Consider the following 22,281-nt stretch of genomic DNA (forward strand, 5'->3'; position numbering starts at 1 on the left):
TGATCCAACTTATACACACCCCATTCGGCACTTCACCCCAGGGGCTGAGAGGGCTGTACAAGAGTTCCTTGTGAATTGTTGCTCAGCTGTCTTGCTGCCAGGCACCAGGTACGTGGACTGCATGAGTCAATGACGGGCATGCTGTACACGGGGAGTGACTTAACAGTAAAGCTTTTTCTTGCCCACTTCTGAATGGATCCTCAGTCATAATCTTTCTCTTTGCTCAAAGTCTTTGCAAACACCAGCAAGATCTTTCCTGCTAATCTTTCTTCATCTCACTAAAACAACACAGACTGTCTGTCTCCAGGGAAGGCTGTCACAGGATATGGGGGAGGAATCCATCATTTGCAACGCAAGGAAATATAACTTACGTATGGCAAAGGCATTTTTTGTACAAACAAATACACAGCAAAGATTGGAGGCTAAAATGCCATTGCTATCAAGCTACTGTGCTTAGCAATTATATAACGAACAGCCCGAGAAAACCCAATCAACTTCATTTGTCGTTCTTTCAGATCAGCAATTGCGTTTCAATAGAAAATCCAAGGAAGACCTCCTTTTACATATGTTTTTGTATAGGCTGGTCATCTGTTACAGTAATACCCCAGTACACCTATATAAATCCCTTAACTCTCCATATTGCAATACACGTAACCCTGCCCTTTGAGAGCACCTTTCTTCCAAGAATCTCAGACAGCTTTAGAAATGTTAAGCCATACAATATCCTTGTGAGGTAGTAAACGAACATCACTATTTTATATATAGTTAAACTGAGACGCAGAGAGATTTAATAAGTGATTTGGCAAAAGTCACACAGTAAATCAGTGGTAGAATTCTGGATAGTGTCCTTCCCTTGCTTTAAGCACAAGATATCACTGCCTCTCATGTCTCAACCATGTTTCCCTTGGCCAGATCATACCTCTCAACCTGCCAAGGTCCAAATGTGGGAAGCAGGTGTGAAAAAGACCCAAAACGAGGGATCCAAAAAAATTATTCATGTAAAAAACTTTACATGCTGAGAGATTCATTCCATTTAGTCTAACTCACTTTGCTGAACCTGAGTTTCACAATTCTTTATTTCTGATGTAAAGTGACAGGAAACAAAAGTTGTGTGGAACATCAGTAACTCTGGGACTAAAACAAGCAATGTCCCTTTGAAATGAGGGACATTTGAGAGGTACAGGCCATGAGCTGTCAAAGATATACCAGTGACTAGAAGGAGGAAAAACTATTTTTTAGGTTTTGAACCAGCAAGAGAAAATGTATCTTGATGATTAAAATAAAAAAGCAGGACATATAATGAATAGTTTTAGTGACAATGACTGGATTTCTATATTTCTGAGTATACCAGCACTTCATAAATATATTGAAATGTGCTGTCATCACCATATAGTATGTGGCAGTTTTCTATAAATATAGACATCTGGTGTTGGTTTTTCTATTTTTTTCCCGTTACTCAATTCTGGTGTCATGAATGTTACTTCAAGGAATATATCTTCAAAATTAACTTCATATGTTACAGGTTATATTGGAGAACAAATGTGATTCAGTGGCCAAAACAGCAGAACAAAAGGTCTATGTTCTAATCCTGCCATTGATTTGTGCAACTTTGAGGAAGTCACTTAACCTCTCTTTGCCTCAGTTTCCCCATCTGAAACAATAGGTGTTATGAGGCTTAATTAAGGATTGGCTACAAAGTGCTCTGAGATCTGTAAATGAAAGGTGTTATTTGATTGTGACAAAATATTTGACTGTGTGCAAAACTTTGCATAATTGCATCCATAATGAAATATCACTGAGAAAACAAACTACTTATCACTTATATTATATATCCAAGGATTATAAAGTGATTTGCACACGCCAGCTAACCCATCCACCTAACAGAAGTGTGTCAGGCTAAGTACAAGATTATTATCCCTATTTTACCAATGGGCAAAAAGAGGCACAGAAAAGCTACAGTCCATACTTCAAAAGTGGCATCTAGTTTTGGTTGCCTCAATTTCTGGATGACCAACTTTAGATACTGTGGGCCAGATTTTCACAGGGGCTGTGAAACCCACCACCTCAAATGAAGTCAATTGAAGCTGCAGGTCCTCAGTTCCTCTGAACACCTACCCTGTGTCACTCAGAAATTAAGGCATTCAAAATTAGAAGTTGTTTTTTGAAAATAGAGGCCTTAATGACTTGTCCAAGGGGACAAAGGATACTATGGCAGAGGCAATGAAACCATCAGAACTCCTGACTCCTACTTCTGTGCCTTAATCACAAAACTATCCTTCCTCCTCAAAACAAGAAAATACTTCAGTATAAGGAGACTGGTTCATTTTAAAAAAAACATGAATCTGTCCTTCTTACCAGAGTCTTTAAAAGGCAGCAGTTAGTACCATCAGAGAAATCAGCTGTTCAACTTTGGGTTGTCCTATTTGGCTAACATAAACTAAGCATAAACAGTCCATCTCAGGTTAATGACAGCCAGCAGCATATACAGAGACATCATGTTGTTTGGGAGAATGAATGCCCAGGCAAAAAATATGAAAATCCTATTAAATGAGAGAAATTTCACATGACACATTTATGCCAGCAACCAAATGTTTAGAGATGTTCTGTGGTATTCCTCTTCCCCTCTAAATTCAGAGTGCATGAACTTTTTGCAACTGTAGAAATCAAGAGTGATGCAACCATTAGCCTCGCTGACCTATTCTGCTCACCTTCCATGGTGCCCTGTGTAAATAGAGCTAATACAGGAACTCCATTAATACTCTTTTCTTCCCAGCTCAGCTAAAAGCATTTCAGGAAGGGGAGACCAAAAAAAAAAGTCTCCAGACAGCTCTCGGCTTGTGTCAAATTCTTGCTAAAATATCCAAATAGAGACAAAACAAGAAACCCAAACACCCTGCAATATCTTTAAAAGGCTGACTGCTGCTTTATCAGCTCTGACAGAAAATGGTGTTAAAAAAAAAATACCAGTAGCCTTTGTGTCGAAGCTAGTTAGTCAGAAAACATTCAACCAAGCTGCCAGATGTCGGTTAAAGAGGTAAAGTGTGGGGCAGTTGGAAGTCTCCCCCTGACTTTTAGAAAAAAATGTGTCGTACATAATTTTTTCTTTAAGGCTTGGCATAATTCACTATTCAGACCCAACACCTATCGTGCAGGCCAAGAGTTACAGGTGTGAACAATTACTTGAAATACTGATTGGTCTCATTTTGCTTGGCTGCCTCAGAGCATGGGGTGGAGAGACAGATTCCATATAAACGGGCATAGCTTTTAGCACCAGATTTTACAGTTCTGTTAAGCAAATCAGAAATGAATTAAAGCAGAAGGCCAGACAGATCCTTCACTGGTATAAAGCAACGTCACACCATCAAAATCACCAGCTTCTTTTGCATTTTCACCAGCTGAAGAGGAGGCTCAGGGGGTTTGGTAAACTGAAAAAGGAAAAATATGTTTTTGGCAGCCACAAAAAAGGGAAAAGTTCCATTTTCCCTGTCCCACAGCCCCTAGCATGCAGACCTCAGCTGCTGCAGCACACAGGAGTCAGACTTTCCCTTCAATGGGGTCCGAGGGTCCCTCTATTTAAAAAGTTATAAAACAGTTATAAAACACCTTTGTTTGACATTAATTGATGAGTAGAATGAAATAGAATGAGAAGAGCCGTCTCAAGTCCAAGGGTTGCTTTTCAACATCTCATTTGTAACTTGACTGCGGGAACAGCTGGGGGCAGGCAGTCTGCTTTTTGTCAATGAGAAAGTTAAGGGAGGACAGAAGGACACCTCCCCAGGGAGCTGCCCTGTTATTACAAAAGCCTCTGGTAAAGGGTGACTGGGCTTCTACCTCTGACCTGACCCTTTCCCCTCGAAGAAACCTCACAAATCTTCCTCAACAACTGCCAAACATTACCACACTGCAGCTGGGCCCCAAGAAGGCCTACGTCCATTCTCTCACATTTACCGTTTAGTGCAAGCACGGAGGAAAAAAATGAAAGCAAAGACATGGCAAACTTACTCGCCAGATTCTTCAGAATTATGCCCTGAGTGACAGGTGTCACTCCACATTTGACTGGCCAGTGCCCCAATTCAGGAAAGCAAATTTGTGCAGGAATCCCATTGATTTCAAAATGAGCGAGCATATTGCATTTACTTCAACAGGACTGCAGCATATGCTGAAATGCTTTTTTGAACAGAGATTACTCAGATGCTTAAAGTTAAGCCTGTGCTTAAGTGTGCTGCTGAACTGGAAGCTGAAATAAGAAATTTTCCTTATTTACAAACATCAAATGCTAACTCCATCCCTGGTGTAACTCCACATTGGTTTCAAATGACATAGAGCAGGGATGAATTTGGCCTCGCATGCATTCTTCATTTGTTACCTGTTGTTATCTAACAACTTGGATGATTAATAATTGAAAAACCTTGTAAGTGCAATTCCAGGAGTTAATTATGACAACAGCTGCTCAAAAATTTTCTATTCAGATTTTTGTTTTCAACAAAATAATGGCTTTTTGAACCCCAAACAATTTTTTTCCAGAAAATTGTTTTTGGTCAAAATTTTACAGTTTCTCAACAAAAATAACCCAAAACTGAAACTTTGTTTTGGTTTGCTTTTTGGTGGTTTTCACCCTCTCTCCCTCTCTCTCCCAGTTGACATCAGTTGAGACACAAACTAACACCCTCCCACAGCTTACATATCTTGGGAAGAGGGGTGGGACGGGTAGAAGACAAGGAGGGAAGGTCAGCTGGAGGTAGGGTGACCAGATGACCCAATTTTATAAGGACGGTCTCGATTTTTGGGTCTTTTTCTTATATAGGCTCCTATAACCCCCTACCCCCTGTCCCAATTTTTCATGCTTGCTGTCTGGTCACCCTAGCTGGAGTTGAGATAATCTCACTGAAAGGCCCTCAGCTCTGGAATTCTACCCTCTGCTTGTATGATAGACCCAATATTCAGGGGATGCTGCAAAGATCCATGGAATGCATAAGGGGGCTAAGGGATGTCTCAGAGGGGTTAGGGTTCAGTGGTAGCCATGTTAGTCTGTATCAGCAAAAAAACAAAACAAAACAAAACAAAACAAGCAGTTCTTGTGGCACCTAAGAGACTAACAAATTTTTTGGGACATAAGCTTTTGTGGGCTAGAACCTCTGATGAAGTGGGTTCTAGCCCACGAAAGCTTATGCCCAAATAAGTGTTAGTCTCTAAGGTGCCACAAGGACTTCTCTTTTTTTTCCAGAGGGGTTACAATCACTTTCTGGAGTGGTGGAATCTTTCCTGGGCTTGTGGCTAAATCAACTAGCTGGCAATGGGTCAGCTGGTGGTCATTCAATTAATGTGTATTAGTTTTGTCTTTAATGAAGTTTGACAACCCAGCATCAGAAATCTAACACACACACACACACACACACACTTAGGTCCAACAGTCGCTAAAGTCATTCAAGTTTTACCTTGGAAAGGGCAGCAGGACTGGACTTATGCATGGTTCCTGCACAATATTGTGGGTACAGGGGCTCAGACAACTGCATCCACAGAGTATTCACTGCATGCATACCACAAGTGTATCACCTGTTTCTCCACATGTATCTGTGCATTTTATGCACACAGTTATTAGCAATATGATTTGTACTGCAGTAGGGCCCGGGGCCCCCCAATCAGGGATCAAGTCTTCTCTGCGGTAGGAACTGCACGTACATATAATATAAAAAGACAGTCCCTGCCTGAAAGAGCTTTCAACCTAACCTCTTGGTGCCCACAAATACACATGCTATGGGTACAACCTGGGAGGCCTTGTTTTTTTTTTTTAAATGAAAAGTTTAGCCATGAGTCTAATTTTTGCTAGGTGTAACTGTCACAATAAAGCACAGTATCTGTGTAAGGAATACAGGTTCTATGACCGATAACAGATTGTAAGATCTTTGGGGCAATCATTTGGTTCTGTCTAAACAGCACCTAGCACAATAAATGCTCACCAAAAGCTCCAGTGGTGTGATAAGATCCCCAATGATGGATATAAACTGAATATCCAGCCAGACCACCTTACAAATCTAGCTAGAGATCACTGTGGGTGGCGCTTGACCGGCAAGGAAGCCATGTCCCTTTGGGATTTGCCATGATAATTATGATAGCACAGTATGGTCCCAATCTATGACTGGGGTTCCTAGGCATTACCACAGTAAAACATTAATAACAATGGTTGCCATAATCTGTCTCCCACTATATGAACTGAGGCTTTGCTTACTTGCTGACCATTGACCCAAGAGCTGCATAAAGTCTCTACATCCTGATGTGAGGACTCCAGTAACTCAGCCAGAGGTTATTGGTCTATTACAGGAGCGGGTGGGTGAGGTTCTGTGACCCGCAGCGTTCAGGAAGTCAGACAGATGACCCTCACGGTCCTTTCTGGTATTAAAGTCTATGAGTTGTATCAAATATTTCAAAAGTTCCTTCGTTTTGGCCTTCGTGTCTCTCTATCAGAGTTGGTGGGAACATTTTAAGTGAAATAAAATGTTATCAAAATATGCTGCTTCATAAGCTGAAACATTTCGTGGAGAAGTATTGATATCAGTTGGGACAAGCTTTCATGGTGGGGTGGGGGAGATCCCTGCTCTGCCTGATTCAGAGTGATTTGGGATGAAAAAACTCTGCTCTGAACGGGCAGAGGTGGGACTTGAGTCTAGGGACTGGTCTACACTGAAAAGTTAGGTCAACCCAGCTATCTCGCTCAGGGGTATGAAAAATCCACACCCCTGAGTGACGTCATTGAGCCAGCGAACCTCTGGGTGCAGACAACATCAGGTCGATGGAAGAATTCTTCCATTGATCGGCTACTGCCTTTCAGGGAGGCAGATTAACTACAGGGATGGTAGAACCCCTCCTGTTGCTGCGGTGAGTGTCTACTGAAGTGCTGTATCTGTGCTGCTGTAGCGTTTTAGGTGTAGACATAGCCTAGGTTTCTCACATATCGAGCTGGTGCCCTAACCACCGAGCCATACACACACACACACACACACACACACACACACACACACCCAATTCCATTTCCACGAAAATGTTCAAGTGTGTAATGAAAACAGATTTTGAAACTTCAAAACTTGCTGCAAAATGGAACTGTAATGGTCCAGTAAGCTCTCGTCTCTATCCCATAGCAGAACAACATTCAGGTTTGAATGGTATCAGAAGGTGGCTCTGTTACAAGTTGTTAAGGCTGGCAGACTTACACAGCACAAAGCTCCTTCGTTTACTGCGTTGCATTTTTCACTGCCCTCGTGCAGATTATTGTATTTTTAGCTTTTCAGATTGTATCTGTGTATTTATTAAACCTTTATGAAGACAAAATAGTCCTACACCTCTGAAACTATATGAACAAAAAGGTACACATCAAAATACCAATAAAATTTCATTCAGATTGTTCTCCCCAGCTGATACTTTAATCAGTTTCTGCTAATCAAAATGTTCTCTTCTTATTCTGCATTGCAGGTTATTTAACTCAACATTTTTCACATTAGAAGATCTAAACTGTTTTAATTCCATACAAACAAACCCTAAACAATGTTTTTTTTAATCTACTAAAATATTTTAATGGGCTGTATCTGAAAGGATCTAATGAATTTTGACAGATTATAAAAAATGTTTTATTGCACTGCTGGCACTGGGGTAATCAAAACAATTTGGGCCCAGATTCTGATCTCACTTACACTCATGTAAATCCAGAGTAACTCACATGACATTCACATTTGTTACTCTGGATTTACACCAAAGGGAGATAAGAATCTACCCTTCTGTTTTTTAAACCACCAGACAACACGGGTAACACAGAGAGTGAGGGCTCTTGGGTGCATGAACACAGTTCTTGTTTAAATCAATGGAAGCCATACATGAACAAGGTCAGAATTTGCTCACACAACTGTCTTACAGTCCAATACAAATATGCACCCTTCACAAATCCCTTAAAAATATTGTTAATACTGGCCTGTGCCTTTAGCTTTTTTCCACCTACTGGCTCTGTTCCCCTGGAAAAATATCTTCACCCACAAAAGATATATTGTACAGGCTGTTTTCTATACTATGAAGCAGCATCACTAGTCAAAGGTCCTCACAGAAATGAATGTGGAAGAGAACAGTCCCTCTTTATCTGGCTCTGGCAAGTATATTGCGTTCTCTTCTAGCCACCTTGATACCGGAGAGCTGTCAACAAACCAGAGGCAATGCCATGGAGAATAATAGAGATCTCCATCTTCACTGGCTGCTGAACAACATTTAAACTGAGACTAAATCACCCCCCATCCACAGGGGAAATAATCCATAAAAGGGCTAGGAAAAGCCATGAGTTTTAACTTGCTGCTCCCCAGCCCTCATGACAGCAAGGCTCCCTCAGAAGTTATGTTCCCAATGGTTCACCCCAAAGCCCCTTCTGCCAATCCAAGAGTGCTTCAATATTCAAAGAAGGGAAAACATACCTTAGCCTGCAGAAGTCCAACAGGTTTCCAGGCAGATGACACGAACAGCAGCAATCATCCCTTAGCTCCACCCCAGCCTCATCCCACAACCACAAAGCTCTTAGAATCATAGACTTTAAGGTCAGAAGAGACCATTATGACCTTGTAGTCTGACCTCCTGCACAACGCAGGCAACATAATCTCACCCACCCACTCCTGTATCAAACCTATGTCAGAGCCACTGAAGTCCTCAAATCGTGGTTTAAAGACATCAAGGTGCAGAGAATCTTCCAGCAAGGGTCTGAAGATGACAGGCAAAAGAGGAACATTGCTGCTTAGACTTGCATCTCTTTTTAACAAAACATGGCCTGTTCCCATGGGCAGACTTTCCACTTTGCCCTTTTCCAGGGGTCCCTGGTGTAGAACGGTGTTCGTGTATGGGGCCAGACAGCACTATGCCTGTGACTGGAAACCAGGTGCAAGACGAGAGCAAGGCAACAACTCAGAGAGGAGAGGATGCTCTTTGTTCTACAAGTTTTAGAAGGTTGGGAAGAGCCAGGAGGGAGAGGAATTGCTTAGACTGGCTCATGGTGCAGAAAAAGGAGCAACAGTATGGAGCTGTTTAGGGCAACATTTAGACAAGCAGGAAAAAATGTCCTAACAGTGGGGTTGGAAGCTGGATGGTTTGAGTCTCCCAGTGGAAGTAGGTGGAAGATCCACTACTTGGGTCATTTAAAACTAGACTTGGACAAAGAGCCTAATACAACAGGGCACGACGCAGCATTGGCAGAGGATGGACCAAATTACCTCAGAAACAAATCTTCTCCACCTCCAATTTCTGTGAGCCAATTTCTGCCTCTGGATCCCTGTGTAACTCCTACTGATTTCAATGGGAGCCCCATGAAGACCTAACAGCCCAAATCTGGCCTTTAGAGTCTATGGGTTATTTCTTCTCTGCAGCGTCATGGTCACATTCAACAGAGCGCAAGTCTAACCCCACCAACAGAAGGGCCTGATCCTGTAAGGCGCTTAAATTGATTGGAGTCAAGCCGGTTCAGCATCTTGCAGGCCTGGGGCAGACTGCAAACCCCATACTCCCACTGGTGAGCAGTTACTCCCTGGAGGAGAGTCAGTGCAACTACACATGAGTAACTGCTTGCCACAATCTGCCCCGTATTAGGAAAGAGAGGAGCATCCAGTCTATGAAGCACAGTGCTTTGCATTTCCCAGCTAATAGGGATAAATCAGAGAGACATTGTTCCGGCATTGTCTATGAGGCAGGTGTACTACAGCAATTAAGAGCAGCAGCCGACCACATATAACTGCATCTTTTAATCCTGACTCATCCTCAATAGGAAATATTTCTGGGTTCAGTTACCAGTATTTTTCCCCCTACACTGCCAGCACCAAGCACTTTGCCAGACCAGGAAGCATCAGGTCACTTCTCCCATGAGATCTCACAACTATTATTTACGCTTGGAAATTAGATTAGAAATCACAACAAAAGCTTTGAATGGCAGTAGATCTCAAACTTGGCACGGAGTTTATACCAGGACCATTCCCCACCACAACCCCTAAATCAACTTCCGCTGAGAACAATGCTTGCAGTTTGTGTCTACAAAAGATTGATTTTTTTTTTTAAACAGCTCACGCAGCATGTACCTTCAAGGGGCAGCAGCTACTTTAAACTGATGATTTCTTCGGGTTTCTGTGAATAGAAGGCTGCATTCCATAATCAGGGTATTGTTCTCTCTAAATGGACCCAGACTCTGTAAACATGCTCCTTAGCACAGCCCTGGGAGGGTGAAGGGGTGAGTGTGTGTGTGTGCATGCACAGAATGTGTCTTGTTTTAAAAACAGTAAATTATGTTAATTCATTTCCTCTGGCCAAACACTGGTAATAAACTTGGGGAAAGGAGGAAGAAAAAGTAAACAAGAGTCAATTACAAGAAGGTGAGGAGGGGGTAAATGAACAACTCAACCAAATGTCTTTTAGAAAAGGACATTTATTTTACGGCTCAGATGTGTTGCACACAGCTTTCCTTAATCCCGATGGAGGTATAAATGCAACCGTAACAATGTTGGTTGTGCGACTTCATAGCCAGCCTGTTTTTTCACATTAGATCTTGGAAGCTAAGGAATCAGACTCCATTGTGCCAGGGTTTGCTGTTACTCCATTCTGGGGCTTTTCTCCACATGCGATTTGAGCATTCCCGTTACTGAAACCAATATGGACAGTCAGAGCCGATTTGTAATTTTCTAACAGGAAAATAATTTCACTAAGCAAACTACCATGAGTTGACTCAAAACTCTGATTAGCACAGTTTGAAAACAGGGCCGCACACTGTTCTGGGAATTAACTTGCTTGACCCCTAGTTTATAATGGCATTCAAATAATCTGCAAGTCAGACTAAGTTGAAAAACTCTGAGAAGATCACACTGAAAGAATTTACTGGATTTACTAGGATAAAAGAAAATAAACCTCAAACTCCACTTAGCTAGTGTTTAGAGCTGAGTTTTCTCTCCTGACTTCAGGGGTGCTGGAACAGTTTTTATGTGGGCTGCTGAAGGTAGAAACCATGTATTTGGGTTGTTATTACTACTTGAAGCCAGGAGGTACGGCAGCACCCTTAGTTCCAGCACCTATGCCTGACTTTATCTAGGAGAGCACTATATATGGTGGGTTCTCCCAGAAATTTTCACTAAATGAGAATACGCATCATATATCTGTAGGCCAAATCTTGTGGGCTGATTATATCCCCCTTGCTCATGTTGACTTTTTTCTTCATTGGGACAATTTAGGGAACAGCATTATGGACGGGGCACCTTCATTTCCTTCCTCTGAAGCATCAGAGATGACTAGGACTGGAGATGGGACACTGAAGGGGGTGAGTCAGTGTTCTGTGGTGGCACCAAGCATTCTCTCTCTCAGCTTGGCTGGCTGGATCTTGCTTAAAGGCTCAGGTCTGACTCATCACCACATGTGAGGCTGGAAAGGAATTCTCCCTCAGGTCACATTGGTAGTGACTACAGGGGCATTTCACCTTCCTCTGATGTGGGGCGCTTGCCAGGTTCATCTGGGAATCTCTCACTTAATCAATTCCCTGCCATCACAGGGGCCTTGGCCACTCATGCACCTTGGTCACTCCTGCTCTCTCTGCCTGTGGCACACAATCGTTTAGTCTCCTGGGGGCAGTAATACTTTGGTCTAATTTTGGTTGTTGGGTTTAGCGTGTGGGTGCTGGGTGGAGTTGATGGACTGTGATATGCAAGAGATCAGACAGGATGATCCGGTGGTCCCTTCTGGCCATAAACTCTATAACTGATTCTGATCCACATGAGCAGAGCAGTTGATCTGAATACCACTACCCATAGGAATAAGGGTGGCAGATCAAACTCTTAAAGTCAGCATCCCTATTGCTACTTCACTGGTTGCCAGAAAGTGATACAGCTGACACAGGGACTCCGGCACAACCAGAATTTTCCTAAGGAGGGGTCCCAGAACTCTCCCTTCCCGGCTCTGCCCCCAGCCCCACACACTCCCCTGAGCACTCCCATGTGCCCAGTCCTGAGCTCTCTCAGGCTGCCCCTGCATCCAGCTCCACACACATTCTCCTCCTCAGCCAGCTCCAAGCTCTCTCCACTGCCCCAGCCTGCGATATCTACCCGCCTCCCAGTCCCACGCTCTGCCTCTGCCACTTCCCCATACCCAGGCCTGAGGTCTCTCATGCTGTCTCTGCACCCAGCCCAATGCTCTGCTCCTCACACTCTCCATACCCGGCTCCAAACTCTCCCCACCCTACCTCCAGCCCTGAACTCTTAACCAGAGTCGGTCAGACAGAAAAGCACCATCCCCCACCAGGGGCCAAGCAGTTCTGTGAGCCACAGGCTTCATCCTACTTCTGTATCTTTGCTTCCCCAGGAAGCATCAACAGCCTGGATCCAATTATCCCACCCTTCTGGGTATTGGGAGTTCCTGGTGCCCCCTGCTCTGCCTCCCCCTCGGGGCTGGGCTACCTAGTGCCAATGGGAAAGTGGTGTTGTGACCTTGTGTATGGGGTGACACTGCTGCTCAAATCTGGTCCAGTTGGACCTTCATCATGACAGAGGGGCAGCCAGGCCAAATTTCTAGCTCAGGTCCAGGGGAGAGTGGGGGGTCTGGGCCCTCTGCCCCACCCCCACATTGCACCCAATCATAGGGGGATTTGTATGATTTCAGCACCAGGCACAGTTCTGCATGCAGTGCTAACGCAACACTCCCACTGACTGAAGACATGAGAAGTGGGACCCTGATCTCAATTCTGGTTTATGTTGAATTAGGGCCTAGGAGTTTTGCCTGAATGAAGCAGGCAGGATCAGGCCCTCATGTGGTCATTCGTCATGAAGGTAAGATATCTAAGAATTCCCATATTGTCCTTTCCCCTGCAGCTAAGACAACATGTCCCATGTTGACTCTATGATTCATTTGTCTCTATCTGTAGCAAGAAAAGGATAGAAGATGAACATGTGACCCAAACATGCAGTAGGTGCCAGATTAAAAAAAAAAAATACACTAATTACAATTCACCCATCCTAAACCCATTTCCACGCATATGCAGATGAACTCATAATGGGTTTATTACTCCCAGTCAAATCAAAATACATCAGGAAACAAACCGAGCAGAAAACCCCACTCTAATCCTTGATGAAATTAGCATGGACTACATTGTGTTTCTGATTGACTGTGAATATAAATAGGAATAATGGAGTCAATCAGCCAGGACCTATTACAATAGTTTTACATTGACTCCTGTATATCACACTGCTCTTTCCCACTGCTTGACACCAAACAGTGGAAATTTGAAATGCAGCCTGCGCTTTTAGGGCCCAGTTCTGCTCTCCAGTAGCAACATAAGGCCAAAGTCTACTCACAGCTCCACAGGTACAACTCTCATGGAATCCAAAGAGAACTGAGAGCAGAATTTGGCCCACAAATATTAAAGATGGAAAAGACCTATTAGAGCAGAAGGCTCCCCACACCACGTTCCACAGACCACGGTAGTTTTCAAAAGATTTGGTGGTGGTTTATGGCTGTCTGTTCACATGGCACTGGCTCACCTCCTAGCTTCCAATTGCTAAACTACATTCAAATGCATTGGACGCTTCCTAATACTTTTCCGAGTAAGCAGTTGCTGCAGTAGCCACTGGGATCTTGTGTGATCATGGACAGGAGGTCCGATCAATGCAGAATGGGAGGACACAGGGCCCACGAGCCAACCTATTGAGAGCTGATGTCACCTGAGAAAAAGTCTGTGAACTCCTATGTTACATCAGCCAGTCCATGCCAAGCCAGGAATCTCCCTTCCAGTACATTTATCAGAGCTTTGCCAAGTCCAGTTTTAAGTCTCAAGCAACGAAGGGTCTACCACTCCCTCCATGCACTGTTCCACAGGATGGTACCCCTCATTGTTAGGAAGTTACTTCTGTTATTAAATATTTTAATATTACTAATTCCACTCCCCCTTTGTTGTTCTCACAGTTCAAATGCTTGTAGACTTATGTCCCCTCTTAGTCACTGCTTAACCAAATCATTCATATTTAGCTCTCTTAATCTTTCCTCTTAAATCAATTCCTCCAGCTCCTGATATTTGTGTACACAGTCCAAAATTGCACCGACTTTTAATTTTCCAGCCTGACTGCATTATCAACTCATGTCTAATGTGCTGTCCACTCTCACTACTGGAACTCTTTCAGCATTACGCCTCACCAGGTTTTCCCACCCACTGCAAATGTGCATTTTTAATTATTTTCCCCCACATGAATGAGACTGCTCTTACTCAATTTGAATCTCAGTTATTTTTCACCAAATGTCTTATCTCTTTAAGTCCCTTCAGACTATTTCTCTGTCAAATAGGAATTGTGAATGTGAATCTGAAGGCAGAATTGGGCCATTTCTGCTCAAAGAAAACTGGGCCACAGGCATGGACTGATTTACCATGATGAATGTCTCCTTTAGCTATTGTGAACACATCAGCCTTAGCTTCAATTTCACTGAAATGTCAGACTAATTAGCAAACCGTCCAGAAATACTAATCACTTTGGAAAAGCTACACCAAAAGAAAAGTCAATGCAAATACAAAAAGAGCGGTGATAGTCTAAGAACTGGCTAGGTAGGGACTACTGTTAAAAACAATTTTTGCCCCCAAAACACAAAGTGGCGGATTGTGTAATTTACAACCTAGTCCATACTAAGGAGGTATGGACCGCTCCAGGAAATAGTACATTTGTGTAGATTAGGAAAAGAGGTCAAGATTATCTAAAATGTGTTATATAATCCCATTCTAACAATGACCTTCTCCCTCATGTAGATGCAGGGTACCTTGATTTATCTAATCTAACCCCCTTTTTCTTAATCTAGGTAAACCCATTAATTGTGCCCCAAAAAGGCACAACTTCACCCCCAGCTCTCTAACGTGCAGGGGAACAGTGCAGCCTATTTCCTGTAGTGTGGCTGGCCAGCTCTGTGGACCAGTGTGGCTTGGTCATGGCCCCGCCTCCTCCTCCCTCTGATTTGTACCTTTCTTCCCCATTCACCCAGCACACCCACCTGGCCTTTACCTGTGTCTTGACATGGGAAAGCTTCGAAGTCATTCAGGGCAGTAGTAACACATTTGCCATTGTGACCAACAAGCCACCATGACAAGAATTTTGTACAGGGTCATTCCTACAGGGTATTTAGGGGCTATTCACAGGCAACTGATGTCTATCCACGTAGATAATAATACACCATTTGGGTAGTACCTGGTGGAACATGGGTGAAAAAGAGACACCACAGTAGCTGTGAATGGGTTACGTTCATACCTTAGCTTCAATAGAGTTCACACACACTGAGTTAGTCTGAAGGCTAATCCCTCTCCTGGGATTTGGTTTTACTGGGGGCTCAAAAACAATAATACATCGTAACCCAGCATCAGCTTTCTCTCTGAATTTGACTGTCCCTTGGATTTCCCTCCAGGACTTCCTGTCCCCACCTCCCTTATATCCTGGGTGGAGTTAAACTCACATCTGGCACCATGAGTCAACAGAATTTCAGAATCTCTATGCATGGCTCCAACACTTGCTGGCAGGGCAAGCCAATGGAAGAACCCTATTCTGGTTCATATATCATCAACAGAATTGTTAACCAACCTTGGACTCAGTCTCTTTTGCAATTCTTTCCACTGACTTCAATGGGTGTTGCACCAGGCTTTTGTAACAGTTAAGTCATGATTACTGGAGATGTTGCACAAGTCTGAAAGAATCCAGCTTGAATTTCCGATCCCAAACTGAGCCTGCAGGATTGATGCTCAGTTAAAACCATTTTCTTACTTGTCTACCGAGAAATACTCAATTTGAAATTCACTGATGCCATGTAAACAGAGGCACTTTTCAGAGCAGTTGAAAGCTGAGTCTACCTGAATGGATAAGTAATGGAAAGAATGTGAACCAAGGATCACAAACCAACTACTATTTCACCAGAATTCTCACAGCAGTCAATTCACTGGGCACATACGAGCAACCTGGTCAAGGAAAATATGAATCAACTTGAACAACAGTCAAATATAACAGAGAACTTTTTTTAAAAAAACCTGTGGCGGGCAGACAAATGCAGAAATACAGACTTTTTTTTTATTTAATTTAACATGCATAAATACTGACAGCTCCAACAATACTCACCAAAGTCAACAGAACCCAAGAGGCATCTAGTTTATGACACTTCTTGCTTTACTCACTTCTCAATCACTTGACAGGGTACCCAAGATTGTATCACTCTTTTATGAAATAAATTTACCAGGCACAAAGAGAAATTATTTTGTTTCCTGCCAAGATAGAAACCGCTCTTACTTCAAGAACTATTCAGGAGGGGCTGAGGGTGCAGAAATCAAGAGAAACATTAGTCCTCTCCAAGACATCTCTGGTCCCAATTTACATTTTTCTACCCTTAGTGCAGCTGAAAATTAAGTTTGAACACTTAATGGCAGAAGTAGCCTGGAGTTATTGGCTGGATTTCTTCCTGAAAATTGGAGTGGTTTTGATGAAATAAAAATGTTAGGTTATTCACAGCACTGCTGGATACTGCAATACAATGCAGAGACTGTGTAATCAGGGCAACTAACCAAACTCCAGGCACCTGATGTTTATTTGACTCGAAAGGGGAAAATCAGAGAGCTGCGAACGGATTCCATGGCAAACGGCATACGTTAACTTGTTAAATAATCCTGCACAACGGTATCCAGCCCCCTTTGCACCCAGCAACATTCCCCTCAGAGTGACACTCGTTCCTCTTTGCAGTCTTCTTATAGCCGCATTGCTTCCCCTGCGCAGACAAGAAGAGGAGCTCTGCGTAAGCTCAAAAGCTTGTCTCTTTCTCCAGCAGAAGCTGGTCCAATAAAAGATATCACCTCACTCACCTCATCACTTACTCTTCTGGAATAAAACAGCCACAGGCTGACCTGAAGTTAAAGCAATGAATGTCCAAGTTGCTTTCAGTCCTATGGCACCTACTACATCATTCTCTTAGCCTTCCAGCCCACCAAAGCTAGCAACAAGCAGCAAATGGTGCATCTTCTGGGAAAAGAAATGCAGCGCTAGCTGGAGTTTCTCTCCCCACGTACAAATATACTATAGCACACATCAGCAATCCCAAACCCTGTACTCATACTGCTGTAAAATGGAGCTATATGCTGTAATAAAGCAGTGGATTTGTGTAAGTGTCAGCATCACAATTAATTTGCATAGGACAGTTTTTTAAGGGCCAGATCCAAAGCCCATGAAGTCATTGGGAGTCTTTCCATTGACTTCCATAGGCTCTGGATCTGGCCTTTATAAGTTAAAACAGACATGTTGTATCTATCTAACTTAGGCATTTCTAACAATCCCATTACAACAGCATCCTGGCCTAAAGACCTGATCCTGCAAGTATCTCTTTAACTTCAATGGGGCTACTCATGTGAGTAAGGGCTACAGAAGCAGATTCAATAAGTGCTTGTAATGGACTCTCCTCCTTGCCACTCTTACAATCAGCTTCTTTATGATTATATTCTTTTTAATTCCCTTATACGAACAAAAACTTTCAAACTCTGTACAACAAAACAGGACAGATCCTGGGTTACACGGCCAGCTTCACAAAAGAAAAGAAATATAAATACAAATGAAAATATTCAAAACAAGATCTAATACATTTCGGCACAACTGCCCCACTATAAAGCACAGAAGGAGGTCATACGAAAGACAAACTCTGAAGAGTGAAATAAAATGAACAGGCTAATTAAAACCGGGGGAGGAGGAGTGTTTCCACTGACTACTGCAATATTGGGATTAATTTGAAAGCAGACCTTTTGAACAGGGTGATTTTACAAGCCACTGCAGACCGAAGTAGGAGTTTCACATCTTTGGAAAAAAAGAAAGCTGCATTGATACTACTCAAACCAAATAAATACAGCAATGACTTCAGAATTTTTTTTTTTTCCCAAAGCGGGCAAAAGACAACCTTTGTGTCATTTATTTTTTCCTTAGGTGGAAATGATTTACCTCTTCCAGGAATTAACACAAAATATGTAACAAAAAGGTGAATATCTCTACTTGCCATACTCCATAGCAACTACTCTATGTACACATCTGCTTTAGTATGTTCAGGGTTTATTACACTGTGCAAGCTGACTACTTGGGAAAGACCAAATTCTCAGCTGATGTAAATCAACTCCCCAGGGCCAATTTACACCCCCTCAAAAAAGCTAGATCCCTACTTGCTAAACTCATTACAGTGCTCTCACACCTTTAAAAGTAGGCACTCGTTAATTAGCACATGCTACTTACTCAACATTTGTCTTTCTGGAAGAAAGAATTATATTGGAAATGTTGGAATATAATCCCAAGGCATACTGAAATTACTTTTATGCATAAACAGCAAACTTTAAAATTTACTTTCTGAATCACAAGAATGACAGATCTTTTTTTTTTTCTCTAAAAGAAGGTCCAAGCAGCTAAACAGCATGCCCAGTGTGGAACCAAACTTAAAAAAACGTGAACTTTAACTCTAACTTAAAAAAAAGTTAACATGTTGGAGTGATTTTCTGAGTTCCATAATAAATAAATAAAATAATAATGAAAGATAATAATAATAAATCAATGCTTATCTTTCAGTCTGACACACTTTGAATTCTATATTTACACTGAGCGACAATTTTAACCACCACCAGAAGGACTAGGAAATTAGGTTTGAAAAATAATCAGGGTTCCCTCCGAACATCAAGGATATATAATAGGTAGGTATAGGCTATGCTGTCAGACTATTCTTATGCCGATAGACCTGATCCAAAGCCAACTGAAGTCAATCAAAAAACTCCCTTTGATGTCAATGGGATCCGAAGCAGGTCCTATATGCTTTTCTTTCCCATTAGAAAGAAAAAGAAAGATGTCCAAATAATAATCAAGTCTAAGACGAACCATGGTATAGTGGTATCTTTACAACAGAAGGCAAATGTTGTCCTGTTTATTATTTATATCATCAGCATTAACTACTATTCACTCTTATAAATCATTACATTTATAGAACTTAATGGTAAAGATATTGCCTAGTATTAAGAACCATCTCCGTGAAAAGAAAAAACCATCAAGCATTCAAGGCCCATATTTCCAGCATTTAAAAGAACAAGTGTCAAATACGGACACATGATAAATATCTGTGCCAGTCTAGTGAATTCTGAGGTTGCCGTAGTTAAATTGCACAAGTAGTGAACTTATTGTAAGTCAAGCATCAGTCAGAGTCCAGTTATGTTTTAAAATCATGCATCACAGGAAAAAAACAAAAAAGTTATAGCAATATGCCCCCATGCACAGAAAATAAAATTAATGTCCAAACTTGTCAGTTTTGATAAGAACATCAGTTTACTGGCCAAAGAAAGGGCTGTTACTGCTCTTACCAAAAACTTCTAAACATACCATATGAAATCGTGCTTAAACTACTGTAGCTAGCCAAGTGCACCCTTGTGTTACCATATACGGTAACCCAGGCGAATACGATGGCAACTTGACAGATTTGGAACAAATATTGCGCTGTGTCTCACTCGGATACCATAAGCAGGAAAATATCAGATTGTATTACCTGTGTCCAACCAGTGGTGTGCAGAAGCAGGATCACACTGCGACAGTTCATTTCGTTAAAGGTTAGTAACACAGGGCAGCATTCGCTCCTGGGGAAGAGGGCCCGCGTAAGACTCTCAGGCACCAGTTATCCCCATCACAGGGGTTGCATGGGGCACATAGGATGGAGCAGCTGCAAAGAGGAGCCGGTATACCACGTTGCACCCTCATAAGTAGGCACAGAAGGTCACAGAGGGGACAGGATGAGGGGTGGCTGAAAGTAGGAGCAAGGGGGGGCTGTATTAGCACAGGTCCAGGAGGATAACACGAGCACAACTGGTGCAAATGGTTGAGGCTGCTATTCTATACCTTGCCCTTAGCCTGGGGGTTAGATTTTGTCTCTCCAGCCCCTCCACATTCTGCCTGCACAGAACTTGAATGCTCAAGCTACATGTACAGAAGAGTGGGTTTCACACACAAGGAGCACTCCTGTACTACCATTAGCCCGAAAGAGGAGGGACAGACGAAGGCCTTGTCTGCACTTGGAAATACACTGAAATAGCTATTCCAAAATCATGATTCCCGTGACAATTTTCAAGTGAATAACGACACCAGAATGGGAAGGAATTTAGGTTTAAAAAATAACCATGGGTCTCTCATTTAGACTCACGGACTCATAGGTCAGAAGGGACCAATATGATCATCTAGTCTGACCTCCTGCACAAGGCAGGCCACAGAACCCTACCCATCCACTTTTATAACAACCTCTAACCCAGGACTGAGTTATTGAAATCCTCAAAATTGGTTTGAAGACCTCAAGCTGCAGAGAATCCACCAGCAAGCAACCCATGCCCCACGCTGCAGGGGAAGGCGAAAAACCTCCAGGGCCCCTGCCAATCCGCCCTGGAGGAAAATTCCTTCCCGACCCCAAATATGGCAATCAGCTAAACCCTGAGCATGTGGACAAGACTCACCAGCCAGCACCCAAGAAGGAATTCTCTGCAGTAACTCAATTCCCATCTCATCCGACATCTCCCCACAGACCATTGAGCAGACTTATCTGGTGATAATCCAAGATCAATTGCCCAAATTAAACTATCCTATCATAACATCCCTCCATATACTTATCAAGCTTAGTCTTAAAGCCAGAAAAGTCTTTTGCCCCCACTACTTCCCACGGAAGGCTGTTCCAGAACTTCACTCCTCTAATGGTTAGAAACCTTCGTCTAATTTCAAGTCTACACTTCCTTATATCCAGTTTGTACCCATTCGTCCTCGTGCCTACATTAGTACTAAACTTAAATAATTCCTCTCCCTCCCTAACGTTAACCCTCCTGATATATTTATATAGAGCAAGCATATCCCCCCGCAGCCTTCTTTGGCCAGGCTAAACAAGCCAAGCTCTTTGAGTCTCCTTTCATAAGGCAGGTTTTCCATTCCTCGGATCATCCTAGTAGCCCGTCTCTGGACCTGTTCCAGTTTGAATTCATCCTTCTTGAACATGGGACACCAGAACTGCACACAATATTCCAGATGAGGTCTCACCAGCGCCTTATATAATGGTACTAACACCTCCTTATCCTTGCTGGAAATACCTCGCCTGATGCATCCTAAAATCGCATTTGCTTTTTTAATAGCCGTATCGCATTGGCGGCTCATAGTCATCCTGCTTTCAACCAATACCCAAGGTCTTTCTCCTCCTCTGTCGCTTCCAACTGATGCATCCCCAACGTATATCCTAAAATTCTTATGTATTAATCCCTAAGTGCATGACCTTGCACTTTTCACTATTGTATTTCATCCTATTACTATTACGCCAGTTTACAAGGTGGTCCAGATCTTCCTGAATAGTATCCCTGTCCCTTCTCCGTGTTAGCAATACCCCCAGCTTTGTGTCATCCGCAAACTTTATTAGCACATCCCGCTCTTTGTGCCAAGGTCAGTAATAAAAAGGTTAAATAAGATCGGTCCCAAAACCGATCCTTGAGGGACTCCACTAGTGACCTCCTTCCAGCCTGACAGTTCACCCTTCAATACGACCTGCTGGAGTCTCCCCTTTAACCAGTTCCTTATCCACCTTACAACTTTCATATTCATCCCCATCATTTCCAATTTAACTAACAGTTCCCCATGTGGAACCGTGTCAAACGCCTTACTGAAATTGAGGTAAATTATATCTACCGCATTTCCTTTATCTAAGTAATCCATCACCTTCTCAAAGAAGGAGATCAGATTGGTTTGGCATGATCTACCTTTAGTAAATCCATGTTGCAATTCGTCCCAATTACCATTTAAGCAAGGCTATAGTAGGTAGGTATTCTCTATACATGCCCTTAGCTAAAAACTTTAAGTTTAGATGCCTTTCATACTGCCAAGCAGACAACTTAAGTTTCATGCGTTCACTCTGCAAGGACTCTTTTGTATGAGCCCTTAAAAACTGAGATGGTCCCTACTCTTTACAGAAATTAAAAATCCCATAGCACCTTCCCTAAGAGTTCAGGTTTACCCTGGTTTCTTTAGCCAAACCTTCCCCTCTCCTGGCGTGTACTGCATGTCAGCTGGCTGCCACCCTCCACCACAGAAATGCCTGTATTTCAATAGTTCAGGAAGGATGCACAGCCGGCTCCTGCAGCTGTGATGCTAGCAAAACCCCCAGATTAGTTAGAATAAAGACTGCAGGATAAGGCCACAGGCACAAAGTCCTTTGGGATCCTTCACCAGGAAAAGTGCCATCTGAACACAGAGTAAAAGAATATAA

At 42.7% G+C, this 22,281-nt stretch overlaps 1 protein-coding gene and 1 long non-coding RNA gene across 2 annotated transcripts in view; both read right to left on the reverse strand.

Moving 5' to 3' along the window:
* LOC127047405 (fibroblast growth factor receptor-like 1) overlaps positions 1-22,281 on the reverse strand; it is a 143,537-nt gene that overhangs the window by 116,724 nt on the left and 4,532 nt on the right. The window lies entirely within an intron of this gene.
* LOC127048407 (uncharacterized) lies at positions 10,412-15,850 on the reverse strand. The gene is made up of 2 exons (XR_007773653.1): positions 15,591-15,850; positions 10,412-10,642 (listed from the first exon to the last, which is right to left on the reverse strand). It is a non-coding gene; the product is annotated as an uncharacterized LOC127048407 (long non-coding RNA).

This window comes from Gopherus flavomarginatus, chromosome 3 (genome assembly GCF_025201925.1).
Source record: "Gopherus flavomarginatus isolate rGopFla2 chromosome 3, rGopFla2.mat.asm, whole genome shotgun sequence".
In the NCBI taxonomy this organism is placed as follows: Eukaryota; Metazoa; Chordata; order Testudines; family Testudinidae; genus Gopherus; species Gopherus flavomarginatus.